This window comes from Lepeophtheirus salmonis, chromosome 5, assembly GCF_016086655.4.
Source record: "Lepeophtheirus salmonis chromosome 5, UVic_Lsal_1.4, whole genome shotgun sequence".
In the NCBI taxonomy this organism is placed as follows: Eukaryota; Metazoa; Arthropoda; class Copepoda; order Siphonostomatoida; family Caligidae; genus Lepeophtheirus; species Lepeophtheirus salmonis.
In genome coordinates, this window is record NC_052135.2 from 34055697 (window position 1) to 34070197 (window position 14501).

A 14501-nucleotide genomic window follows, 5' to 3' on the forward strand; every position below is an offset into this window, starting at 1 on the left:
GGACTTGCAAAATTATGGACTCATGTTGATAAAAATGTATATGCATTTAAAAGAAATGCGTCCTGAAAGACCTGTGAATTCATTTATCTAATCAATAAGGAGTATTTCGAAAGAGAGGATCAGGAACTACATCACTCCAACTAACTCATCTGGTTTGAGGTTTTTCGAAAAATTTAGGAAGAGATGGGGTATCAACAAATGTACCAAGGCCATTTTAAAAAGTATTCAAGTCCCTCTGATTTCCCATTTCACATGGTAGGTAAATTATAGGCTGATTATAAACTCACTGCTTACAAATAAATGGTTGAAAAAGAACGGTACAAGTATTTGAAGACTGTCTGAGGAGAAAGAAGAGGAATATATTCATTTATTCATGAAGTGCCCTTATTCACAGAAAGGAAGAATAGGAATTAGACAATATTGAGGAATTGTTGATAAGGGAATATCTACTTATCATCAGACTTAATGAGAGCTAATATTTTTACATTGAAATTTGTGTCTTCAGTTTATAGAATATTATCGATTTAAAAGAAACCAAACGCTCTGGATGGAAGTTTTATTGATTATGTATGGTCTATTTTAAATGATAAACTAGTTTTAGGTATGTAAATATTTTATGTAGGGATTTTATAAATTAAGTTATTTTAGACATCTGTATCTTGGTTATTTGGAAGATTTGTTTGTTTTAGAGGGTAGTTATGTTGCTGTTACGTTTATGTGTTTACTTAGAGGACAATAAACCACCCTAACTCCGGGCTTAAAAAAAAAAGAAGATTATAAACTGTAGTTGACATTCTTGGGTATCTTAATTCACCCCAAAAATTTGAATAAATAACCCCTAATTGACTTATATGTGTATATGAATTATTGGACTGTACGTATATACTTCATTATTTAATGTTTCTTCAATATTGTTTTTATAGTGGCACATCTATGATGAGATAAAAAAAATACATAAAATCTTCAATATTTTCATTCAGTAGCTTCTAAATCATTGAAAAATAAAAATGCATAATATTTAATAATTATTCAAACGTGAGGTAATATCAAGTTAATGTTCCTTATGTAAAATTACTTCATAATATTCATTGTAAAAAAACAACTACAATATACTTATAATGAAAAATATAAAGTAAGACAGCTCAAGGGGATTTAGGAATGTATATACCAATTATAATATATTTTTGAGAGTTACATAAAACCAAAAATAAAATTGAATCATTTCGCATTGTATATCCTTTAACATTATCAATAAAATAATCTAGTGAATTAATATTCTTGTAGTACCGACAGTAAATAAAAATACTTGTACATTTTCTTTCGTATAAAAGATTTATAGCTATTTGTAGAGTAAAAGGCCTATGGTTACATGCAATTACATCATTGATTTACAGGGAGAGAAAACATCATTTTATATAATGTAACATTTCTGTTTTTAATTTGAAATTTCCTTTTTTTTTTTTTTTTGAAGTCAGACTTCAAAATTTTACTTGTGATTATCTCTAATGAAACTTATCGTACTAATAAGAATTGTTTTGGCAGACAATGATGCAAAAAAAATATATTTATGTAACCATTATCTTTGTATAAATATATGGTTTGAACATATTATAAATACATTAAGCATAACGTTTTACTAAAATACAACCCATAACGTTTTACTAAAATACAACCATTAACGTAACAATTCCATAAACTGGCTGTTGCAAGGTAAATGCATTTGACTTATCATGAAATTGAATGTTTTTTTCGTTGGTTATTCATATTCAATTGAAAAAAAAAATAGAACAACAAATTTGTTAGGATGAAGGTGTGTGATTGCAAAAAGAAAATAAATATATGTAAGTATTTGTGGAACGTATCATAATTATTGATAATTGATTGATATCAATAATATCAGTTTATTATTATAAAGAGTTTAATTATATTAAACTCAACACCAATACAAAATATACTAATTCTAATGAATGATATTGATAAAGTAAAAGTTAGAGAAAAACAGTGTCAATATTAGATTTCTTTTTTTGTATTCATCATACAATGGTATTCTTTATGCCGAACTTTAACTCATATTAGTTATATAAGTAAGTATGCCCATATTTTTATGTAAATAGTAATTATTAAAATAGTTTTTTGTTCCCCTTCATTGTAAATTGATTGAACTAGTAAAAAAATATGGTTTGATTCAAAATATACTTTTTAACGAGTATGATCTTAAAGGTTTTGATAGGTAAGTACAAAAAGAAGCTAGTATAGCATGTATTATTTCAATATTTTCTTACACAAATAAATTTTTTCTATATACACAAGGGCTGCCAAAAGGGAGTTGTAATTTCTGGCTTTGCCTAATGGATACCCTAAAGCACTTTTGTTACTCTGAGTTACATACATGTATTCTCTTCTATGTTATAACTTTTATCTTTTGTAATCTGTAACTCTTATCTTACAAATTTAGACTTTTGTTTGTGTAATTAATTTTTGAAATATTTTTCTTTGGAACAATACATTTTAAATCAATATATCTACATAGATTAAAAAAATAATTTATGTGTCGCCTGTCCTACAATATATGTTCTTTTAAGATAATTAACGTATTTTTTCAATATCCTTTTTTTTACGATGCAAATGTTTTTAACAATATCCGTTATATATCAGGGGTTATTTTAAAGAAAAAAAATCATAAACTTTATTTATAAAAATAGTACAACTTCAAAGTTAAATTTGAATCAGGCCACATGGGTGGTATCTCCTTGGATAAATATTTTTTACAATATTTTTTTGAGAAGGGAACATTCTAATCCATCATTTGCAGATGATGTTCCATTGTCATTCTAATGAACGAAATGGAATTTATGAATATTAAAATGATATTTATTTTTGAATATATTATTTAAAACGGAAGACTTGAGAGTCGCATTTTTAAATAATGCTTTAATCTGAAGAATACATATTTATTAAAAATAAAGTATCTTGAAAAATTGAAAAAATACTTGTTGAGAGATATGGAATAAGAGGGAGATGGAATACTTGAGAGTATTATTACTATTTTGAAGGATTTTACATATACTGAAAGAAATAAGTATCTCAAATATGTTTATCCAAAAAGGCTTATTTTATGTCTATGTAAACCTATACAGGGTGAAAGAGAAAATTGTTTCAAAATTTAATAATTTTAACAACGGTTTACAAAATAAAAATAAAATTATTCTTTTATTGAAAAACTCTTATAACAAAAAATGATCATTAAATATAGTCAGCCTTGAAAAAAGTTGCATCTTCGACACCAGTAATAGGCATGGCGCAGATCTTCCTGATGTAATCCTTGGAAATCTGTTTCCAATACTCAATTGTGCCGACTTTTAACTCTTCCACATTGTAGTGAGTTCTTATCTTCCATAGTCTCCAAAAAGATCATATTTTCTGTGGTCCACACTGTAGTACAGAGGATTGATATCAAGTGAGGATGGCATCAGAAGGGACCTTAGAAGATGTATGAGATAAAGCCACATCCCGCATTCGTACATAATTTCCTTAAGGTAGTTAGACTTCAACCTCCACATGACAAGACAACTCAAAATCTTGAAAGTAGGCCTGAACATCAACTTTTTTATTGTTCTTGAAAAAAATATTGGTTCACTTTTTTTTTCAAAAGACGGAACGACGACAAGAAACATGAAATGAGCCTCTAAATACTTAGTTCAAAAATCCCTATAGCTCTTTGGATGATCTTGCCGTCACTCTGTCATTTTGATGATTTAAGACCTAATATACCGTGAAGATCTTCTTATCTTACACACACTTCATCACAGACAATCGTTGTTTTTACTTGCTGTGCACTTGTTTTTGTCTGATTTCATAAAAATCAAAATGTTGGGTGAAAAGAAAATTTGATTTGAAATCTGATTGTGTTTTGTTTTTCTTTCACAACCCTGGATTATACTAAAATCAAACATAACTGCTCCAAAAAATTACCTCCCACAATTATAAAGGAATATCGAATTACTTTAATTTGTAGTATAAATATAAAGTACCTATATGTACTTCAAAATAGATTTCAACAAATTTTTCCTGTATAAAAGTGAATCCATCAAACCCATAGGTAAGTTTTTGTATATAAAAAAAGGTTTATTAAATTTTTTCTAGCCAATGTCTATTTCATAATTTTAAATAAATCTCAATGTTTCTAAAATTTAACGAGAGCTCTGCATGGTCTAATACCATTGGCTTCAATCGATAAATACGTCTTTCCTGAATGTAAAAATATACAAACGAATTGATAAAACTAAATCAGTACTTATAAAAGTAAGCTTTTTCACCGATTAAGACCAACTTGTTAGATCATGTGGAATTCTTTTTTTAGAAAAACTTCTGATTACCTAATTATTAAAATCCTTTTAAGACCTTTAAAAAACTTCAACCATTAAAAAAGAAAAATAATTGTGGATAGCATGTTATATGGACAAAAAAAATTTAATTCAAAACAATAGACAATGCCGATATTTTTATTATTATCATTATAAAATTAACATATTTTTAAAATAAATTGTTGTGGAAAAAATTTCATTCTTTGTTAGCCGATTCAAGAGTTGTTTATATAGTTATTTTCTTTAGGTATTTTTTTTAACACATACTAATAATTTTTTAAACTATGATTATTTTGTTTTGTGTACGTTATGTGTAAGTACACATACAGATAATAAATATTAAGTAGAGAGAAAAAGAACTTAAGGTACTTAAAAACATACCACTTTTCACCAACGTTTCTTAAATAAACAAATATTAGAAGAAAAAAAATTTCCTATAAAAATATGTACAAATTGTCATAATAAACACTCGTGACAGGAATTTTTTTATACATGTATATTAAAATGAAGGAATGAATGAGAAGGTTCCTTGTTAGCAAGATAAGGGATATCGAATTAGGAATACATATTTATTATATATTGCCCACTTTTTATGTCTTATTTACATACGATTAACTTTGTAGGTAGGGAATGGATTTTTCTAAAGCAACTTAAGTTATGTTGAGACTCTGTCCAAGATTGAAATTTGTTTTTCTGTTCTGTCTTGAGTGATTTTGTTTTCTCATTATATAAAAAAGTTAATTTTTTCCTTTATATTATTTTCTTAAAACAATGATGAGAGATTACAACTTTCTTGTTGACTTAATTTCACTACAAGACTCAGACTAGCTTTGGACTTTCGGACCGAAACACAACACTAATATAAACCTAGAATGAATATCCACATAACTAATCATCCTTAAAACAGAAACATTAAATGTTTTAGATGATAAATATCGACTAATTTAAATTAAAGTATGATATATAAAGTTATGCAAAACCATGAAAAACAACATATCTATATAATATAAAATTATATTTTTCAGTTTGGGTTAGTTAATTTAATATGACTCATTCCATTATAAGCATATTGTATACATACATCATTAATTAATACCAAGAAGATGAATTTAATTTTTCTATACATAAATAGTTACAGATAATGAAGATTATATTATAAGCAATTTGCAAAAATACCCGTGAATAATGAAGATCGTTATCTTGTATTTATGTATGGAACTTCAGACTTTTTATTCATTTTACAAGCAGCACGTTGTGCTTACTTTCATACCCAAACTCGTTTATTGTAGGGTTTTATTTGTATTTTATGTAGCTAATTATTATATATTTCAACATATTTAGTTACGCTCATTAGGGAAATGTAAACTAATTAATTCTTTAATCTGGAAGTTATTTATATTTTCTGCGATACCACAAGCTTTTATCTCCGGTAATTTCTTGGGGTTTTACACATAGAAAATATAACTAAGAATAAAAATATTTTCTGGGGCATCATGCATTTAATTATTTAATAAAAGTTTGATCCTTAGATATAATTCATTTCATGAAAAGTTCTAGTAGAATCTTTATCAAAAATTAGGACCTTAAAAAAATATTTTACGTCAAATATGTACATTGCAGATGCATACAGTTTAGAACTACATAGACATATTTTGGTAAGTTATAGGCTATTTATTGGGATTAGTTGAGATGCTCAAAAATAATTTTAACTATAGTATAAAGTCTACATTTCATTTGGTTCATAGGGATTCAAGTTATATCTATGAAGTGAGAATGCGTTCATTATGACAATGAGTTTTTTCTACTGTAAGTGCAATGTGTAGTACTTTCAAAGAATTAAACAATAATTCGTCGAAGAGTACACATGAAATTGAAACTCAATTTTGAGAAAAACTATTCCTATGGTCTTCTAGTTGATGTAATTTATCAGATTTAAGGGAAAATATATTCTACTCATGTTTTAAAAGATACCATTTAATTTTTCCATATTTTTCGAGTATTTTTTTCAAATTGAAAATAACCCATCAAATGGATGAAAACATTTTAGTTATATAAGCATCTTACTTATGAATTATGTTGTTTAATATATATTTAGTTATACTACACATATTTGTTCGAAAACATTTAAAAATATTTCAAAAATAAATTTGTCAACAGCAAAATTGCGCTTTTAGGACTAATAAAAATGGTATTTATTCATAAGTACAAACCTAAATGAAGATATACAGCTCAAGAGAGTAGGATGATAGTTTGATAGTTGAGTATCAGCTGGTGATAAACACTGAGAATTTGATAGGGAGTTATAAGTCCTAGTTGGACTGGAGTAGAATGGAGTATCGGCAATGGAGTAATCTCTACCTACGTACATTGTAAATACGGAGCGGAACATTTATTTATTTTCTTCCTTTCATTTTACGTCTAGCCAATCTAACAAAATGTCATAACAGCAAAGCTGCTCTCTTCCAAAACATTTTTCAAGTTGACAATTTTTTACTATGTCATGTTACTTTCTTTCAGAAAACCGGCAGGGCTAATGATTTACAACTCTATGTATAGGACATAACTTGAGATATGTTTGTATCTTGACACTCAAGTACTCAAGCTCAATGTCTCTACACTCAAATTTGTGAACAGATTTATTCTATATTTCGTTATATGTTGTGAAATAGACGATAGGGAACATTGATACATTATATAAAATATTTTAATGACACTTTTTTATCCTTATGAACGCAAAAAAATATTCAAAAACATGTACATTTTTATATAAGGGAAAATGTAGAGTTTAAGGTATTTAGATAATTGTTGTAAGAAGAATAAGCTCCTGCAGTGTTCGAATATATGTGAAAACATACATATGTATAATGTTTTGCGACAAACTATCAATAGTCATTAATAAAGTTCATATATTATCTAATAAAATAGATTCTTGTTGAAGAATCATATTTCATTCGTGTATATATAATATATGTAAATAAAATAAAATTTCAATGTTAATGAAATTAGCTTTAAAATAAGTTATATTTCTTAGCTTGTTATATCAATAATATCTACACATCCAATGCTGGATACAATTCAGTCTGAAGAATGAATGGAGTAGTTCTTACTGTAGAGCATTTTTATGTAATGTTAGAATTGATAATGTCAACCATCTAAGATGCTCAAATCACTTTTTCATTAATATAAAAGTCGTATAAAACTTCGTTTTTCATGTTTATTGATATATTGTAGAGAATAAATTAACAATTACCATTGCAAGAATAAAATATTTCTCTACATTACTTTTCTGGTTACTGATCAATCTGGAACATAATTAATTATGTATATAACAGTACGTATTTCGTTGACTTAGTCCACATATCACTTTCTTTGATTGGCTTTATGCTATATTCAATATATGTTTTTAGTCCTTATAAAAAAAAAATAAGGTCATTTTATGAAGTGTCAATAAGATATAATGGAAATTAATGCATTTTATGTCGTAAAAATATCAACCCGGCATTTCCTGAAGTAATTAGGCGTTTGCTAAAAGAAAAATGTTTCTTTAATAATATAGAGTATATCTCTTCAAGAAATCCTGAGTGTGACTCTCTTCTTTTATGTATCCACTCACACGAACTTTTCAGTATTTACATCAATTAAAATATGTTTTGTCCTCAAAAATGAAAAAACAATAATAAGGTTGAAAAAAATAATAATACGATGGTACAACAGATGAGTACTTTAGACTCTAGAGCGCTCACTAACAAAATAAACAATCCAGTGTTCTCCATATGCATTATACAAAACTCCTATAAGAGTTAATTCATTTTTACATATCAGTATTTATATTTGATATAAATCTTGGCATATACTGAAAATGTAAATGTATATATCAGAGGTCAATAAAAAAAACAGAAATAGTCCTCATTGTGTAAGGACCAACGCCTACATTATTTCATTAATTCTACTATATTGTTTATTCTTATATCAAAATATGTTTATGATAAAAATCAGGATCAATACTAACGTTCAATGCTATATGCACACACCTAAAATAGTTAATTAATACGACTACATAGTTATTTCTTATATCAAAATATATTTCTGATATAAATCAGGGGGCACTATATAGATTGCACACCATCACTTTTTTTTTCATAAAGACAGAAAGGTAAACTTTGCTTTATAAATTTAAATGCCGTCATCTTCAGTTATAATTTAATTTGTGGTGTCAGTGAAAACTATCTATACGTTGATGTGGTTATTAGAAAAAGAAAAATTAGCTTACTTTTCTTTACTATTTAACCAAAAAGAGATAATCAAATTCTATAACGGTTGACTAATAGTTACTACTTATAAAATCTAAAAAAAATTATTTTTAGTAAAAGTCATTCCTCCTCTAAGATAAGAATATTAAATTTTAAGAATAGCGTTTAAGTGTAGAGAAAAATTAACAAAATCAAATAATCCGAAAATGTAAATAATATAAATATGTCAAACAAAAAAAATTAAATTAAAAATCGCCTCACTTTCCTGACAAAAACATAGGGGTATATAATTCCAAAGACTAGCCAATCTCTAACAAAAGCTATGTTTAAAAATGTATATATCTGGTTTCGAAGGTAGATGGTGCTGTAATCAGAGAGCTTCGTTTTGTGATAGAGGTAGCCTTTGCTCAGTATTTTTGGTGGGGGTGAAAGGTTCATTTTTTTGTTTAAAATTCGGTGAAGCGTAATGATATCATTAATGGCTCGTAGTTGATACAGAGTGATAAAGCCAAGTTTTTGGATTTTGAAAGGATAGTTATCGTTAACTCGAAATGAAAGATTCTTGATGTCGTCAGTTCCGTACATTAAGATCGGGAGAACATAAACTTTATAAGAGTTTTGAAAGTTCGTTTAATAATTCCCAATTTTCGATTCACCTTCTTTGAAAAATATATGTAGGAAAAAAGTTATTGAGAACATGCACAAGGGTTTTACTCTACTCCTGAAACAAGCTATTTACTCATACATTGCACGTTTATCTAATATCATCAATATTTCTCTTCAAAATAACTTATATGTATTATGTATTATTTTTTGAAGTGTTTCCCCATGTACCTACATAATATTTATTTGTCTTGTCCACATATGTACAATTTACATACACATCCACATAATATAATATATATATATTAGAAAACATGAGGTAATGGGCACCCCTTAGTCGTTTCTTATACAAACTATATAGGTATAAATGTATTATGTATTGCCTTTTTGATGAGAAAAGTTGAATGTAAATATTATTACATACTATATGTATATATGTAATACAGGCCCCTATACAACAATAAGCAAATGCCGCTTACGGTATACATACAACTACCTACCATGTATTTTCCTCTTTTCGTTTCATGAAAAAGTTCCTTTCTTTAATGATTTTCAACCTTTTTTACATTTTTTTTCGAAATAATTGTTTTTCTTTTTTGTATAAATGAATAAAGAACAATTTGTATACTACTTTATATTGAATTTACACAAGATCAAATAGAAATGATATCAAGGCATACTTATGTGCATTAGGCCGGAGTTTTTTCAAATAATTTTTTTTGAATTTCGAAGCTGTCATGCAGTAGAAAAACAGTACATGCTAAATTTTATCCTTTTACGATATTATATTTAGGTCATACATACTATACTATTATAGTTTGAAAAAAAAGAAAAAGTTATATATTTAGTCAAAAAATATTGAAGGAAAGTATTTTTATATTTTTTGACTAAATATATAACATGTTTTTCATTTATAACAAATATGAATAAAGTTTTTTTCCTAAAGTAATCCTGTATAGAAAAAAAGAGATTAACGTAAGGAAATTTTGATTCGCGTAAAACTTATACTTTTTTGTTTACATTTTAAGGAAGGAAAGATGAATAAGTGTGGTAAAAAGTCAATTATTTTTCCAATGGATGGCTTTACTAATATGTATCTTACGTTGTATAAGTTAGAACAGTTTACAATAGATGGCGTTAGTTAAATGATTTTCGTACTAAGAAAAGTTTTTTGATTGTTTGAAGTCGTAGAGCTGAAAATGTCAACAGTATTTATTGTTTGAATATTCTAAAAGTCAAACATTTGTAATTTTTGTTTCGTAGATTATATTCGGGTAGTTTTGATGTCAAAGATGCACCCCGCTCTAGAAAACCAATTGTCGAAAAGGTGGATAAAATAATGGAAAGTGTCAAGTCCGACCGTCATGTATTAACCGTTTTGATTGCCAAAGATATATAAATTATTAGAAAATAAACAAATTAACCTATTAAAAATAATACATTTATTTTTGCTACACCAAATATATGTTCTAAATTTCCTTAAGTTATTTTCCGTTTTTGCACCATAGGGTGACTTTAAAAAATATATTAACAATTATACTTTGGTTAGTCTATAAATATAATGTATTACAAAACAAAGTATAATGCCTTATTTTTATCTTAATTACTTAAGTAAATAATTTTGTCTATTTTACCATCTCTGTGCGACCAAAAAATTAAAATGAAGCACAATAAAACTTTAAATAGGTTAATTTTTAACAACATGACAACTTTTTGACATTAGCCGAAATCGAAATTTGAAAAAAGTAGAAAACAAGCCACCCTAATGAACAAATTTATTTATACATGATGTACAAATACAGAGAAGCTATGACTTTAAGCCATGAATAAATATAAGCAAATACACAAGACATTTGAAGTATTAAGGTAAATAAATAGACTTATAACCATATATATGAATCAATTACTTTTGAGAATTGTGGGAATTCCTTCCTTTGGGAGTTATTACTATGTAAGAGCCTTCTACTTAAGAAAATTACTTCTACTGAAACCTTACTTTTGCAGTTTGAGAAGGAGATGATATGAAGTAGAATACTAATTTCTTCTACATTTATTATAAATTATGAGGTATTAAATTAATTACCGGTGTAATTATATATACATATGTATGTAGGTTTATACAGCATCATACGTATATGAGATATGAGTTTTTTATTTACTTAATATGTAAATATGATTAATATTAAAAAAATAAGTTAATTGAGCGGATTACTGAAAGTTGTTAATTGGTAGTTAAAAAGGTGGCTTCATAGATAATGGGTAGAGTTGTAAAAAAAGGGATTTAAAAAGAGTGCAAGACTTTTTTTACTTGCAATCAAAATAGTCCTTTGTATTTTCCAAAGCTGTTATCATAATTCCTTAATTTATTTAGGAGGGAACATGTAAGCATAAAGTATGTCTGTGCATGAATAATTGAGAAAAACACTGATGATTTGTCAAGGAATTGTATGTATATGTAAGTCCTTATTGCACTCGGAGTAGAATTGAAGATTGGCGTCGGAGTAATTCCTGCCTATATCCTTGCAAGATATGGAGTGGGATGTACGTTTATTTACTTTGTCTTCTAATAATAAAATGTAATGCCAGCTAATATTGTGTTCGTCATTATTTAAGACTGAAGACTGCAGTCCCTTACAATTCAGTCTAGTTAAGAACTGCTCATCAGTCCTAAAAACTTATATAGTTCTGTCCTTGAACATTGCTCAACTTTATTTACTCTTTTGTTTAATCAGTTTTAGCACTGACAGTCTTTAAATCCGGTCTCAGATACCAATAGGACCTGTCACAAGACTGGACTGAATTGGACCGCATAAATAAGGACCGTAACAATATTTATAACAGCTAAACCCTTCTTCCCCCAAAGTATTGTTTAAATTATTTAGGGTTTCTTTTTTTTACATACAATCCGGTCATATTTTAAAACAGCTCTAGTAATGGGAATATGCTTAGCATTGAGCTGTAATTATCCTTTGATCTCTATTTAATATATAATACACACGTACTATCGTTTTAAGGCTAAAACTTGTCGCACTAAAAAATGAATGAGTATTTAAAGAACTATCGTGTGTTCATAAATATATTTTGGTATATATATAATATACCTATATAAGGTCGAAAAATTATGCTCAAGGTTTTTTTGAGATATGTATGTAGTATCGTTAAAGAAGAGAAAAATAGTTGAAATACGTAACCTATAATTATTTATAGAAATGAATTTAAAATGGTTGACATTAGGGTCTCTAACTCTCTTGCTTCATTCCCCTAAATTAAAAGATAAAAAAGATAATATTAACTAAAAAAAAGAGGCACAACAACTAACAAGTAATGCATTTAAACATTTCAAAAAGTATCTGGTGTTGAATTGAAAAATGATTAATCTATCATTGGAAAAATATTATTTGCTTGAAAAAAAAATCAAAGGAATAAATGAATTGAATTTATTATGAACATCTAAACATCCAATGAATTAATTAATGCTCTAACAATTCGAAATTACTTTTTATTTTTGTATAAGTGTAAAAATGATATCATTTGCGTTGAAATCACATTATAATTATTTGTAATTGAATATGTACAGATACAAAAATAAAATTTGTAATTGTAAATAGCTATGAGTATAACAAAAATATATTATAAATTAATAATACAGGTAAAAAATTCTTTAAAGTTCCAACTTTTTATTAATATTATCCTTCCAGAATTGATTAATTACTTTCATAATAATAAAGTCTTTTTCATCATTTTTTTTATTTATCATTTTCTATAATCACATTTTAAATATCAAGAACATCATTTGTCAAATCTATGTAGTGAAAATACAATACATATTTATGCAGAGCTGTTAAAGGAATGATTTTGTAGAAAGGAAAATAAAATGATGAAACTGCACGCCTGTCAATTATTTAACACTGTAAGCACAATTATTAAGTTTGCAACATTTTGTAATATGGATTTGATATATGTTTGATGTGTGATAAATAATATGTTGCATTCCTCTTGATATGTAAAAAATAAACTGTCAAGAAATGCATATTTTATAATAAGACCTTCTTTTATATTTATTATGTTAGTAAAACATAACAATTTTTGTCTCATTTATTGTTTTGTCTTTCTACAGGTAATTTAACTCTTAATTACATAAAGTATGAACTTCATCTGGGTTTGGTCTGGAAATCCTTGACAAATTTGAGACCGTTATAATAACAGGTGAAATTATTCGTTCCAACTTCGGTGTGAGCCTGTTTCGTATTAAAATTCAAACTACAAAAATGAGCAGTCTTGATATGCCATCATGTCATTTTTTAAGAAAGTATATTAAAGGGAAAATGACATTTTTTTAGAAAAGAGAAAATAAAAATTAAATGTGTGATCTTTCTTTAAACAAGGAAATCTCGGTTTATAGTTTTCAAAATGAGCCTCAACACTAGTAAAACGTCTTAATAATTGCGTAGTCCTTTTATAATAATCTAACTACTATAAATATATAATTGCTGTCAAAAGCAATAGGTATATCATTTGTAAGGATTTATTGGTAATTTCTAACTAATTACCTCATTATCATTAATAACCTTGTTTAGCTTTGATTTGCTACTCAGTCCTGGTGAAACCTGAGTGCTTTTAAGCATTAATCTCTTTGTTTCTAATTAATTGTTCATATGGAGTTGCATCGATTAGATATATAAATTGATTTTTTTATTGCTGAAATTTATCCATCTGACCTAGAAAATTGAAGTTAATATACCTGTATTATCTGTATGGAGACTTATAAATTGTATAAACATCCTCCAGTATGTATCAGAAATCGAAAGTTAACATGGTTATCCTGGCGGCTTGAAAAATGTTTTGGGAAAAGAACAGCTTAGCTATCATGCACGAGAACCGAGAACGATCAGCAATACATTGCGGTCTCAGTTCTAGAATCGGTTCATTAGATTTGCCGCAAGTACCCAGAATAAAAAAATATACTTTTATTTTCAATATTTTGTAAACGACTCGTTCGACTCAGAGTAGAATGAACTATTTACTATTTTTATGTCTTTGTATAAATTACTTAACATCTGGATATACACAAACACAGTAAGAGAGCCTTGCAAATAAATAAATAATCTATTGAATAACAATTTTATAAGAGAATATTTATTTTTTGGTAAAAAGGGACTAATCATGAACGCGCAGACATGGACGTATTTCCATTAGCTATTAAAAACCCTAATTTGTGATGTCAGTAATTTATCATGGAACTGTTGAAAGACGAAAAATTTTGTGGGAAATTTGGTCAAAGAAA